Source organism: Dipodomys merriami, unplaced genomic scaffold, assembly GCF_024711535.1.
Source record: "Dipodomys merriami isolate MVZ:Mamm:240054 unplaced genomic scaffold, mDipMer1.0.p SCAF_4, whole genome shotgun sequence".
NCBI classification, from domain to species: Eukaryota; Metazoa; Chordata; class Mammalia; order Rodentia; family Heteromyidae; genus Dipodomys; species Dipodomys merriami.
In genome coordinates this window covers 82779775-82792677 of record NW_027205603.1, presented here as the reverse complement: position 1 = coordinate 82792677, position 12903 = coordinate 82779775, and positions in this window count along the sequence as shown.

The following is a 12903-nucleotide window of genomic DNA, read 5'->3' as shown; positions in this document are numbered from 1 at the left end:
GCCCTCCAAGATAGAGTTGTCTTTATTAAACAACCACTCATGAGTCACCTACCTTTCACCTTCCCTCCTCTCTTCATTCTCCCCCTCCTTTTCCTGTTCTTTGCCTTTTTCCTCTCTCTCTGTCTCTCCCTCTTCCTGAAGAAGCCAGAAGCCTAGAGCTCATTTCTCTATCAAATAGAAGCGTGTGCGCATGTGCACACACACAAACACACACACACACACACACACACCCCTCCAACTCAGTTCAGTTATTCAAAGAATATGTGTTTTGTGGTGACAATGTAGACAAAAGGACTCAGGAATTAAACTTGACTGGGGTTGAAGAGTCATTCAGACTCCCTCTCACAATCCCCCAACCCTCCCAGCCAACCCCCCTCCCGCTCTGTACCTCCTCCTCCCTTTCCTTCCCCCCAACTGTGACAACAGGATGCATTTCTCGGGACTGCACACACAGGCCACTAGGTAAATGTTCTGGAAGCTGTTAGAGTTTCTCAGAATGAGTCATTTTTTTTTTTTTTTCAAAAATAACACAACCTCTCGACATCACTTGATTTCAGCATTCTCTCAGGCTCTGGTAACTTCTGTTGCAATTGCATTCCAAGCACGCCTGACTTCTTTCTCAGGCCCGGGGTAAGGCCCCCTCCCAGGGGAAGTCTTTGCCCAGGATCAGCAGGGCCTGGCCCAGAAGGGGGTCACTTGCAGACAGAAGCCAGAGGGGCTGAGAATGAGAGGGACCTGAGGTCACCAAGGTTGCCCGGCTGGCCCACCCTCCTCCTACAACCCTGGAGTTCCTTGCTAGACTTGGACAGACCTCCATGCTGTGCGGCCTCCCCTGCCCCAAGGAGGACTGGCCAATCATCTGATGACAACCGTCCTTTGCTCTGCCTCTCGCAGCTGCTGGGCCTCCTTGTATGACAAGCACATCTGAAGCTCCCAGATGCTGGGAGAAATTGAACATCTGGCCCGTGGCCCTCACAGTTGAAGATGATGACAGACCCCATTTACTGAGCCAGAAGCTTTATCAAGAATATCCTGTTTCCCCTTTCTTCACCAGTGCCCAAAGATGGCTTTTATTTGCTCTTGTCTAGATAGAAAAACCAAAGCTCAGAGAGACTACGTAACTTTTCTAAGGTCATACAGTGAGTGAACTGGCAGAGCTGGAAATGAAACCCCGTGGCAGCCATCCTGGAAGCCTGTGTCTTTCCAGGGTGCAGTGCACAAACACCTTCTCAGAGCACTTTGAACAAAACCCCAAGTGACTCGTTAGCATCACAGATTTTTAACAAGCACTTTGTAAATTTGTTTCCTACCAGCCTCTCCTCACCTCCCATGTCTGTTGAGATAAGATTTTCCTCTGTATACAAACTGGCCTCAAATATAGGATCCTCCTGTCTCATCCTCCTGAGTGCTGGGATTACAGGCAGGCGCCACCATGCCTGGCTCCTTTGATCTCTAGAAAGCAAGGAGAGTGGTGTATTTAATCTGAACACCCTCCACCCACAGCTCACTAATTGACAGATAAGCACAAAAGCAGGGTTGGATGAAATGGGTGACAAACGTGAACTCCGGCTCTCAGACTGCTGCACTGGGCCGGCTCCCCTGAGTTCCCCCCGCCGGAACCCTCTCATCTCAATCCGACTCCTGTCTCCTGTGACCCGGCAAACATTGCTCGCTCTCACCACCCCAGCCACTGTGTAGCAACGTGGAGCTGCACCCCCGGGCCATTCTGGGCTCTCACGGTTGAAGACTCTGGAAGGACATTGCATTTTCTCAAGAACACAAAGCCTTGAACATTCTGCGTATCTGTTGAGTGATAGGGTGGAACAAAACTCATTGATAAAAGCTTAACAAAGGTGCAGTAGTATTCTTCTTGTCCACTTTGGTCTCTGTAAGAGACACACACACAAAGACTTGACTCTACCAGGGAGACAAGGGGGGAATCGGCTGGAAGGGGGGATGTGAGCGGAGAGGAGGCTGCATCTCAGGGCCTCACACTCACTAGGCTGCGGCTGTGTAGCCAGGCCACACCTAACTCACCTCTGTCTTTAGTGGTTATATTTTTTTTTTCATAAGATGTCCCTTTTTTGCCCAGATGCACCTGAGCCTCGATCTACCTACTATAGACTTCCGGAGTTGCTAGGGCCTACAGAGCCAGAGCTCCTGAGGCCAGCTTCCCCTCACACAGATGGAGTCCTGAGGAGTTTTCAGAGACTCCTGGCACCATGCCACGATGCTCCTGATCTCTGCCTTTCATGACAGATGTGTACAACTGTGACCAGCTATGGGGAGCGGGCCGGGGGGCAGGGGTGGCAGTCCTTAAGAACTCTTCTACCCAGCCTGGCCTTAAACCATAATCCTCTCATTCTCAGCCACCAAAGCAGCCAAAATTACAGGCATCAGCTACCAGTGCCCAGCTTTAAAATACTTTATATTTGTTAATAAAGCCCATCAAAACTGTTTTTTTTTAATAAATAAATAAAAAGGAGGGAGGTATCATTGTCCAAAAAGAAGTGTACTCTTTACCTGACTTACATCACTGTAACCTGTCTCTACATCACCTTTATAATAGCAATTTAAAAATTAATTTAAAAAGAGGGGGGAGCTGGGTGCTGGTGGCTCACGCCTGTAATCCTAGCTACTCAGGAGACTGAGATCTGAGGATCACTGTTCAAAGCCAGCCAGGGCAGGAAAGTCTGTGAGACTCTTATCTCCAATAAACCACTCAGAAAACCAGAAGTGGCACTGTGGCTCAAGTGGTAGAGCGCTAGCCTTGAGCTGAAGAGCTGAGGGACAGCGCCCAGGCCCAGGCATTCAAGCCCCACAACTGACAAAAAAAAAAAAAAAAGAGCGGGGAATGGAAGGGTAAACAGAATAACAGAGGGAGTGAATAATAATGAAACCCCTTTGTACAATTATTACATTTGTGTCATTGAAAGGGGTGTCATTGATCAAGACACATTATGTTCATACACTGCTTTGTTAAATGCAACTCCTTTGTACAACTACTTAAAGATAATAATAAAAAGAAAGAAAAATTACCAAAAAAATTTTTAAAGGAAGATCCTTGCAGAAAATGGGAATGAACATGTGTGTGTGTGTGTGTGAGAGAGAGACAGACAGAGAGAGAGAGAGAGTAAGTGAATGTGGTGTGCACATACATAGCCATACCATTGTCGGCTGGGTCAGGTGGCACTCAGTCATTCCTCTTGGATTGAGTCTGCTTGTCTGGGGACCCATCTCCCAGGATACATGTGCACAGTCTGTGTTTATGGATCTGTTTCCCACAATACTCTCACGATAGCTCAGCACTTACGGGCAGACAGCCCCAAGTGGCCACTCTAGGAATGCTTGGCCATCACTCGAATCCACGCACCTGTCACTCTGCAGACTCATTTGCCCTCCTGTGAGACACCCCTGTGAACACCCCCACGTGGCCGTCCTGAGAGGCAGGCAACGCTTCTGCCCCAGGGGCCCACGGGAACGATGAAGGCGCTCAGGCAGAGTGCCGGCTGCCTTCCCCAGCACCGCGTAGCCAGGAGCAGCAAGGACGGCAGTCGGGACTCACAGTGAGTGCAGGGGAGAAACCCTGAAGGTCACCTCAAACGGAGCCCTGCACATAGCCCTTGAGCAAAGGAATCCAGCCGGCCTTCCACCCAATGAAATCTCATGCCATCGATGGTCTCTTTTCGCAGGAAAGGGAGAATAACTTCACCCCCTGGGTCGTCCCTGCCACCTGCCGGGCTGAGGGGAAGCTGTCCCTGCACCCAGCCGGGCAGAGTGCCCCCAGCCCGCCTGTGAGCCACGGAGCCACAGCCACAACCCCTGTTGGTGGAACTCTATAAACAGCGTTGGGGGTGGGGGGATGCCTGGGGTTTCAAACTCCACGTTCATCTCAAATTCTACTTTTTTCTAGCAGAGTCAATTAATCTCTCTTTGGTCCTGGGCTGCCTCCTCTGTACAATGACCCAAAGGCTAGGATTAAACCAGAGCCCTCGTCTCCTGGGTGGACAAGATGAGTGTGGTCTCCTGCCTGTGAGGCTCCGGCACTGGCAGCATCGCTGTTCCAGAGCGCTCCCAGCGCGGTGCATGAACTCAGATGGCAGGATATACACGGCTGGTTTATTTTCATGAGTATGTATTTTTTATGCCTTTGACAAGTGACCTGGGTTTGCACTCATGATATGATATTTCTGGGAATGGCATTTGAGAATAAGAGTGGCTGAGTGTCGGGGCACAAACCTATCAACCTAGGTACTTGGGAGGTGGAGATCAGGGGATCAAGGTTTGAGGCCAACCTGGAAAGAAAACTTTGCAAGACTCTGTCTCGACCACTGGCCGGCCATGGTGATGAACACCTGTTATCCCAGTGGCACAGGGCAGCACAAAGATGAGGATCAAAGAGCAGGCTGGCCCAAGCAGAAAGTGAGACTCCATCTTAAAATTACCAGTTTAAAAAAGGAAGACAAGTAGAGTGTCCCAAGTGATAGAGAACTAGCCTAACTAGTGTGAGACCTGAGTTCAAACTGTAGTACAGAAAGCAAGAAAACAAGAAAGCAAGGAAGCAAGAAAGCAAGCAAGCAAGCAAGCAAGCAAGCAAGCAAGCAAGCAAGCAAGCAAGCAAGAAAGAAAGAAAGAAAGAAAGAAAGAAAGAAAGAAAGAAAGAAAGAAAGAAAGAAAGAAAGAAAGAAAGAAAAGAAAGAAAAGAAAGAAAGAAAGAGAAGGAAGGAGAGAAAGAGAAGGAAAGAGAGAAAGAAAGAAAGAAAGAGAGAGAAAGAGAGAGAGAAGGAAAAAAAGAAAGAGAGAGAGAAGGAAGGAAGGAAGGAAGGAAAGAAAGAAGGAAGGAAGGAAGGAAGGAAGGAAAGAAGGAAGGAGGGAGAGAAGGAAGGAAAGAAGGAAGGAGGGAAGGAAGAAGGGAGGGAGGAAGAGAGGGAAGGAAGGAGAGAGGGAAGGAGAAAAGGAAGGAAGGAAGGAGGGAGGGAGGGAGGGAGGGAGGAAGGGAGGGAGGGTGAACTTCAAATCCAAGGAAGCGATGAGTAGACAGGAGCCGGGAGGCCAGCGTCCCCAGGGCAGAGTTTAAGCCTGGAGTTTAGGAAGCAGGGACTCTGAGTCAGTGGATGAGGCGGCCACAGGCCACGGACGGTGGCGTGGGTGGCCTGGTGCTGACTCTGGCGGTGCCGGCAGGTGCAGGTGCAGCACAGGTTGCCCTCTCCGCTGAGAGGGCCTGAGGCGTGGCCTCCAGGTCCCCGTAGCCTCTAAGGAAAAGACACCGAGAAGTCGCTGGGAAGGAAAGTCCAAGCGCAGCTCTTCCTCTTCCCCTGGGTCTGTCACATCTTCATCCCCGGTGTGCTGGCAACGGCTGGAGTCTGGCTTTAAAGTTGTCTTATTTTTGACAGTAAGAGTCCACTCTCTTGCATCTTTCGCCGGTCACTTGCTGCCTTTTTCAATCCTTGCCTATGGAAGAAGAGAACCAGCTGTACCCTGATGCTGAAACGAGGTCATAGTCAGCAAGGACCTGAAGCCCACAGGGAGGGCACTAGGACTGGAACCTGGGGCCTGGACTCCGAGGACTGACCTCCTTCCAGTGCTCTTCCCGTCCACCTCACACAGCAGCTGAGCCCCTTGAAGAGGGGGCATGGACGGATGCAATGTCCCCTTCCCTCATTGCTTCCTGCTCAGCCTTTGACCTCCCAAAGACATGTGCTTTCGTTGATGACAGCACGGCCTGGGGCATCGGAATGGCCAGGCCCAGACAGAAGCATCTTTGGCCTGCCACTGTGAGTCAAGAAGATCATGGTAGAGTCATGAGGCTGGTTTATGTTGATGATGATGATGATGATGTTGATGATGATGATGATGATGATGATGACTTAGTTGTATAATGAGGTTACAATTCTTAGTGAATGTCACCCCTTCCTCCATCCCTTTTGTCCCTACCCTCGTTACATAATGTACATTGAATATAATGACTACGTTTGCTCATAGTTTGATTTTTAAGAAAACTCCGTACTGATTTCGATAGTGCTCACCCTCATTTACCTTCTCACCCAGCAGTGTCTGGGGATCCCTGTCCCCCACCCATCTACCTCTTTGCCAGAATTTGCTTCTAGTTTTCTTGATGGTGAGTATTCTGACTGGGGTGAGATGGATTCTCCCTCATTTTTTAATTTCCTTTGTAGCCAGGGCTATTGAATATTGTTTCATATGTTTATTGGGCATGTTTACGTCTTCCAAGAACTACCTGTTCAGTTCATTTGCCCAGTCATCCCTGGGGTTTTTTTTTTTGTCAGATTAAAGACCAAGTTTTCATTCCCTAGCTTCAAGTCTAACTTTAGAGTTCTCTTTATTAAAACCAACAGGGAAAAATGACATACTGTTTAAAATTAATAATAAGTAAAACCAACTGGGAAAGACTAGTAATATATAATTTTTTTTAAGATGATGAAGGAGAATGTAAGCATCTTCCCAGAACACATCCTCTTGCTCTCACCTTCTCCTGATTTCCCTATGGGGTTGGGTTCAGGCTAGCTCTTCCCAACCCCAGTTCTAGCCACGTGACCATGGTTAAGCCAATCATTGAGTTCCAGCTACCCTCAATCAGGAATTGCTCTATAGGTAAATATGTGATGTCAGTTGACCCAGTCAGAGTGGATTTCAGGGTGTCTGCTGGAAGCAAAAGAGAAAATTCATCTCCATCTCTACCTCTACTAAGGAGAGAAGCACGATGTAGTCCAGAAGCTGCTGGCAGCCATGTTCAACCATGGGAAGCGAAGTGAAGGACTGGAGGCAAACCGGCTCATGCGAGCATCTTTGTGCTTTGGGATTTGCTGCTCTTAGGATTTGCTCTTTGGGATTTGCTCTAGGAATGCTCTCTCCATTATTCCCTGTATTTATCAAAATTCATCCTTCAAAATTCAGCTCAAAGCCACCCCTTTCATGAAACTACCATAGTTGAGACTAATTGCTTCTATTTTTTTTCACTACCATAATATTTATAGTCCAAGATTGTTCTGTACCTGAAAGTCAAAGGTACAAATAATGTTAACTTCACAAGATTGATGTGTTTGAAACACAGTGAGACAACTCAAGTTGACTCTGCTGCTGTGAGTTTGTATTGTGGCCAGCTTTGCAGTTCTCTTACTATTCACTCATATTCGTAAAGTATCTGCCATGGCTCCAACCATCATGCCCACATTCTACACACAAGGAGAAAGGAGACATCTCATCAGACGTACACTCGCATCACACTGGCCAAGCCACACACCATCCCTAGCTGCCAGAGAGTCTGGAAAGTGGCCTGGGACCTTCCCTTCCTAGACGACAAGAAGGACAGCTGGGAGAAATGTGGAGGTGTGGGTTCCAAGGCAGCCTGTGGGAGGGAGGAGGAGTAGCCATTCTAAGAGCCAGATGGCAGAGGCCAGTGGGCAGTGGTACCCAAGGTGCTGCTGGGCTGCTCTGCTTTAGCCCCTGCAGGCCTGATCCCATCACTTCCTTTCCTGCGAAGATGGCAATCTGCCACCCCTGGCCAGAATCATGTGGAGTCTTGTCCAGACTCCCTAGGAGGCCTGTGTCTGGGAAGAGAATGTCCAAAAGGAAAAATGAAAGACTCTGACCGTTGTAAAACTTTACTCGTTGCTTGGGAGGCTGTGAGCTCAGAGGCAGAAGCCTGAATGCCCCGCCTGAGAATCAGCTACTACCCCAGCCCTCATCAAGGTGAGGTGCTGGACAAACCCACCAGAACAAATGGTTGGCCTCAGCAAGGCTGGGGCATCTTTCTTGTGTGGACTGGTTCATTATTGTCATCCTCTGAGGTTTTAGGTCCAGAAGCCAGACAGAGCAGACTTCAATTCCAGCTCCCCTTGGTCCTCTCTGTGTGGTTGAAGTCAAGTTCCTTCACTTCCCCTTGTTTCTATTTTCCTATCAGCAAAAGGGAGGAATTAAACCAGACCTAGGAGGTTGATGTAATAAATAAAAGATGCACTCTATACAAAGCTCTGAGGCGTGGTACCCTGAGGCCTGGTATCATTTTTAGGTGGGAATTGTAAGCAACAAGAGAGCAGTAGACAGCTCTCTGTGTCCAATTCCGCAGTGATTCCTGTCTGGGCTCCTTAAAAGTCTAGATTTGATATCTGAGAAGAGAGCCAAGTTCTAATCCTTCCAGTTTACCCTAAAAATAGTTAGTTCTTCTCTGTGCATCCTGTCAGCTCAGCAAGTTGCATGGAGGGAACTGGGAGATTGTGAAAGGCAATCTTTCTAAAACAGGGGTCAAATGTTCTCTCCCCAACAGGAACTCACAAAGCCATGTGCAGGAAAATGCAGGACTGGTTCAGTGTCCTGAGGGTCTTTTCTTCCACCGCAGGCCGGGCTTGGGCCTACATCCCCCAAGGGGCCAAATCTGGGGTGAGACGCCTTCTACAGAGAGGGTGGATGTTCGCCTCAGACGCATTCATTGAAGTCAAGTGTCTGCAAGACACTTGCTGAAGAAAACTCTGAGTTCAGGAACCTAAGAATGGGCGGGAATAACGTGCTTCTGCTCAAGCTAGTTCCTCAGTTCATCAAGGCAGTTGCCACTAGAATAATAATACCTTTCTTGAGCATCTGTTGAGTACTACCCATCATCACATCCATCACTCATGGACTCTTAATCCTCTCACCTTACAGGATAAATATTGTGTGTACATCCTGCTGACAAAAAAAAAATCATCAAAAGTTAAATAACTCACATGGCTTCTTTAGAAACTCTACCTAGAAAGAGCTCCATGAGTTAGATGCTAGGAGAGTGTATAACGTATGACGGATCACTGCCTGACAGAGAAGCCATGAAAGAATATAAATCCCAACTCACAAGCTAATAATACCCTCTGGGCTTTGTCAAGTTCTACTCTCCCTCATCTCCTTCCCGTCATCTTCCCAGTGCGGTGCACCGGCCCATCCGTGAAGAAAAGCTTCCTGACCCACCTCCTCCCAGAGAGGCTCTGCTCTCCCAGGCCTTGGTATTTTTCAGTTTCTGCGGACCCTTCAATGCCTCCCAGAGTTCTTGGGTTCTCCATCACTAATCAAAGGAGCTCTCCTGCCAAGTGAAGAGGACAGGCGTCTCTGCACCGCCAGGACCCAGAGAACAAGAGGATGGATCCACGAGTATCTTGGGAGGATTAGCAAACCCACTCCTAAGACCAGATTCACAGCAAGCCACAAGCCCAGAGCAGTGCTTGGGAAGCACTTACAGACTGGAATCAAACATGGCAATTAACCAAATGAGACTCATCAAGAAAACTAAGTATTTGTAAGCAACAGCGACAGCAAGGAAAGTAATGTAAGCAAAAAGGGCTAAGGATATGAGTCAAATGGTAGAGCTGGAGTTCAAATCCCAGTGATTCACAGAAGGAAGGAAGGAAGGAAGGAAGGAAGGAAGGAAGGAAGGAAGGAAGGAAGGAAGGAAGGAAGGAAGGAAGGAAGGAAGGGAAGGAAGGAAGGAAGGGAAGGAAGGTAGAGAGAGAGGGAGGAAGGGAGGGAGGGGAAAAAGAGAGAGAGAAAGAGAGGGAGGAAGCAAGCAAGGAAAGAAGGAAGGATTGCAAACATGGGGTACTCAAATGGGCAGTACCCAGGATTCTATAGTAGTTCGGAGAGGGGCCTGGTACCTCATGGGGCTGGGAACTATATTGGGCAGAAGGGATCACAGGTGGATCCTACACATCTCTGAACCCAGCCTGGATTCGGGGCTATTTAACTGTGAACACTTCGGATTGGTTGGGCAAATTATGGCACTCATTTTCTCACCACTGATGTAGGGGTACCAGTTATCCGATTTCTGGCCAGATCATAGTTCTGAGTAACAACGATTCCCTCAAGATCAGCCCTGAAAAGTGTCCCCATTTTAAAATAAAGAAAAGTGATGTGTAGACAAGGAAAAGAACCACCCAGCTTTTGTAAGTTTACACAGCTGGTGATCATGATGCTGTCAGTTGTGACAACAAATGCAAAAGAGTCCCCTGTGTGGACCGGGCACAGCTGAGCTGGGCTTGGATGGGCTGGGGGGAGGGGGGCACACTCCCACTGAATGGTCCCTTTCTGTTTCCCTGTTCCTCTCTGGTCTCTCCCAGGTTCTCCAAACAGCCAGGATGGCCCTAGCATCTCCATCCCTCTCACTTCTGCTTTCAAAGCCCCTCAGGTGACTCAGGATAAGCTCCGAAGCCTTATCAGATCATTCTTGCTCAGGCCCTGATCTCATGACCTACCCCGCCCTCCTGGTCCAGCCACTTCCCTGGAATCCACCCACACGCTCCCACCTCAGGGCCTTTGCACTTGCTGCCACACATCTTAACACACCCTCTCCTGTACTGCTGTGGGGCCTTCTCCCTTGCCTTCTCCCAGTCTTTGGCTAAACGTCACCTTCTCTACACACCCTCTGTGACCACTTTCTATCTCCCTGTGCAAGTTCATTGCCAATCAAGCTCATTCGCTCAACCAATCCGAACCGAGCACCCAACTCGTCTCCCATCCAGCACCCAAGTTCCATGCCTGTGGCCTGTCTTTCTAGAGGGGTCCTCCCTGCAGCGAGCAGAGCCGGCACGCAGCAGGTGCTGTGTGCACAAGTCCAGTGAAAAGAACCACGTCTCTGGCTCCGTGGGCAACCTGGCACAACGGGAGGTGCGGGTAGGGGTGAGGCTGTGCCGGAAGCGGCCAGCTGGGCAACGCGGGAAAGGGATCTTGTCTAAGGAGGAACTGGCCGGGCTGTTGACAGCTGCCCACGGGGCTCCGGGCAGGACCCAGCCGGATGGGGCAATCCCTCTTCTCCTCCCCAGAGCCAGCTGAGCCCTGGCCCAGGGAGGGCAAGACAGTGCTCTGAGCGGAAGCAAAACAAGCCTGAAATCATGAGGGAGCCAGGATTCATCCAAACCCCGCAGAGCAGCCAGGAGACGAGGCCAGAAGCCCTCCAAACGAGCTCCAGGCAGGACGGCTCCGGAGAGCATCAGGGTGGGCGGGCTGTGAAGCTGGGGTGTGGCCCAGGTGTGGCCAAGGATGAGGAGCCTGGAGGGACAGGGAGGGGGTGCTGCGCCCCACAGCCATGCAAGAGGTCCCCGTGGGACACACACACACACACACACACACACACACACACACACACACACACACACACACACACACACACCCCCCAGGCCAGGCACAGCCGCTGCCCAACGCAGCCCTCCTCTGCCTCATGTCTGCCTGCAGAGGGGACCTCGAGCCTCAGCTCCCACTGCAAACTGCAGGGGCTCAGCACCCGAAGCCCAGGACCCCGCCATGTTCCACAACCTTCACACTGGCACTGAGGTACACACACACACACACACACGCAGAGCATGCACGCCCAACTCACACACTTAGACACACTCGCCCTCACACTGTCATACAGAGCATGTACCTCCAGCCTTCACACACTCAGAGCCACAGGCACAGTGCCACACACAGCATGCACACCTAATCCCCACACCTATCACTCACACGCACTGTCACACACATGAGCATGTGCACCCAGGTCTCACACACACACACTTTCATTTAATCCATGCATGACTTCACTCTGACTCATGTTCACACACTCACACACACCACCTCTACTCAACTCTCACACCTTCACACCTACACACACTCATCCACCCACACACACACACACACTTGATTCTCCTCCACACATCCGTGCAGGCCCACACACACTCACCCTCACATTCATACCCAGCACAAACATTCGCCAGCCAGCTCACACAACTGGAAGTGAGCATGGATCCCCTTTCCTGTGATGCCCAGAAGGCACGTGAATGACCTTGTCTTCCCCCTCCTGACTGTGAGCGACCTGAGGCAGGGACTGTCGTTGGGTGAAGTGTCGCACAGCCTCAGCGTGTGCTATGGGGTCTCTTCAGCTGTCACATCTGTGGGATCGTGGGGAGAATGGCAGGCTGGAGCGCTGGAGAGGAGGGGAGGGGAGGGGAGGGGTGCTATGCCCTTCCCTCCCCTCCTCTTCCTGCACACGGCCAGGCACAGGAGGGTCAGGAGCACCAGCCAATGCCTGTTCTCCCCATGCTCTCCACGTGGAAGAAAACTCAAGAGTTGGTCTGTCGCAGTCCTGTATAATCAGAGCAGCCAGCGGGCTCCCTTCCTGTTGCTGGAGCGCGCAGCACCAAGCAGGACCAGAGGGAATCAAGCCCCTCGACATTCAAAGCGAACCCAGCGAGAACACGGGCTGGATGGAGCAACCCCCGCGCGCCCCGCGTTTGGCTGCCCGGCAGGAAGTGTGTTGGAAGGGTGCTTTTCCCCCTTGCCGGCCAGTTCCTCTTCCTCCGTGGCACTGGGACATCTCATCTCCCAAAGTGATGATGGGACTTTTTTTTTTAAATATCTACTTCTAGCTTTGATTCACTTCTTCATTCATCTGCAAGAGCACAAAAGATTTCCAAATACTGACCAGCCCTGGCCTCTGAGTCCCAGGGACCCGCTTCAGCCCCACATCTGAGTGTCCCCTCTCAGAACCAGCTCCCAATGAGAGATCTGCGTCCTCCTCCTCTTTGCCTCCCCGGTGCCCTGCTCAAAGCGTCCACGTGCATCATCAGCCCAGCCCAGGGGATGAAGTGACACGAGGAAATCAGCTGTCAGGTGTGGAAGACACACGCTACCACACAGTGTCGCACAGGAAGAGAGCTCCATGTTGGAATGAACTCACCATGAGTCTAGAAACTTCCTCACACTTTCTCCCGCTTGGGGGCCAAGAAGGCCCACAGACACCATCACCTGCAATGGTGATTGTGAGATCCCTTCATCCTTCATTTCCTGTCTTCAGGCCCTCCCCATTCCCATCCTCTGGGTGACGGGTGAGGATGGAGTCTTAGTCCGTGTTCCTTCTAGTCACTGCTGCTGGACCTACCGTCTCCTTGA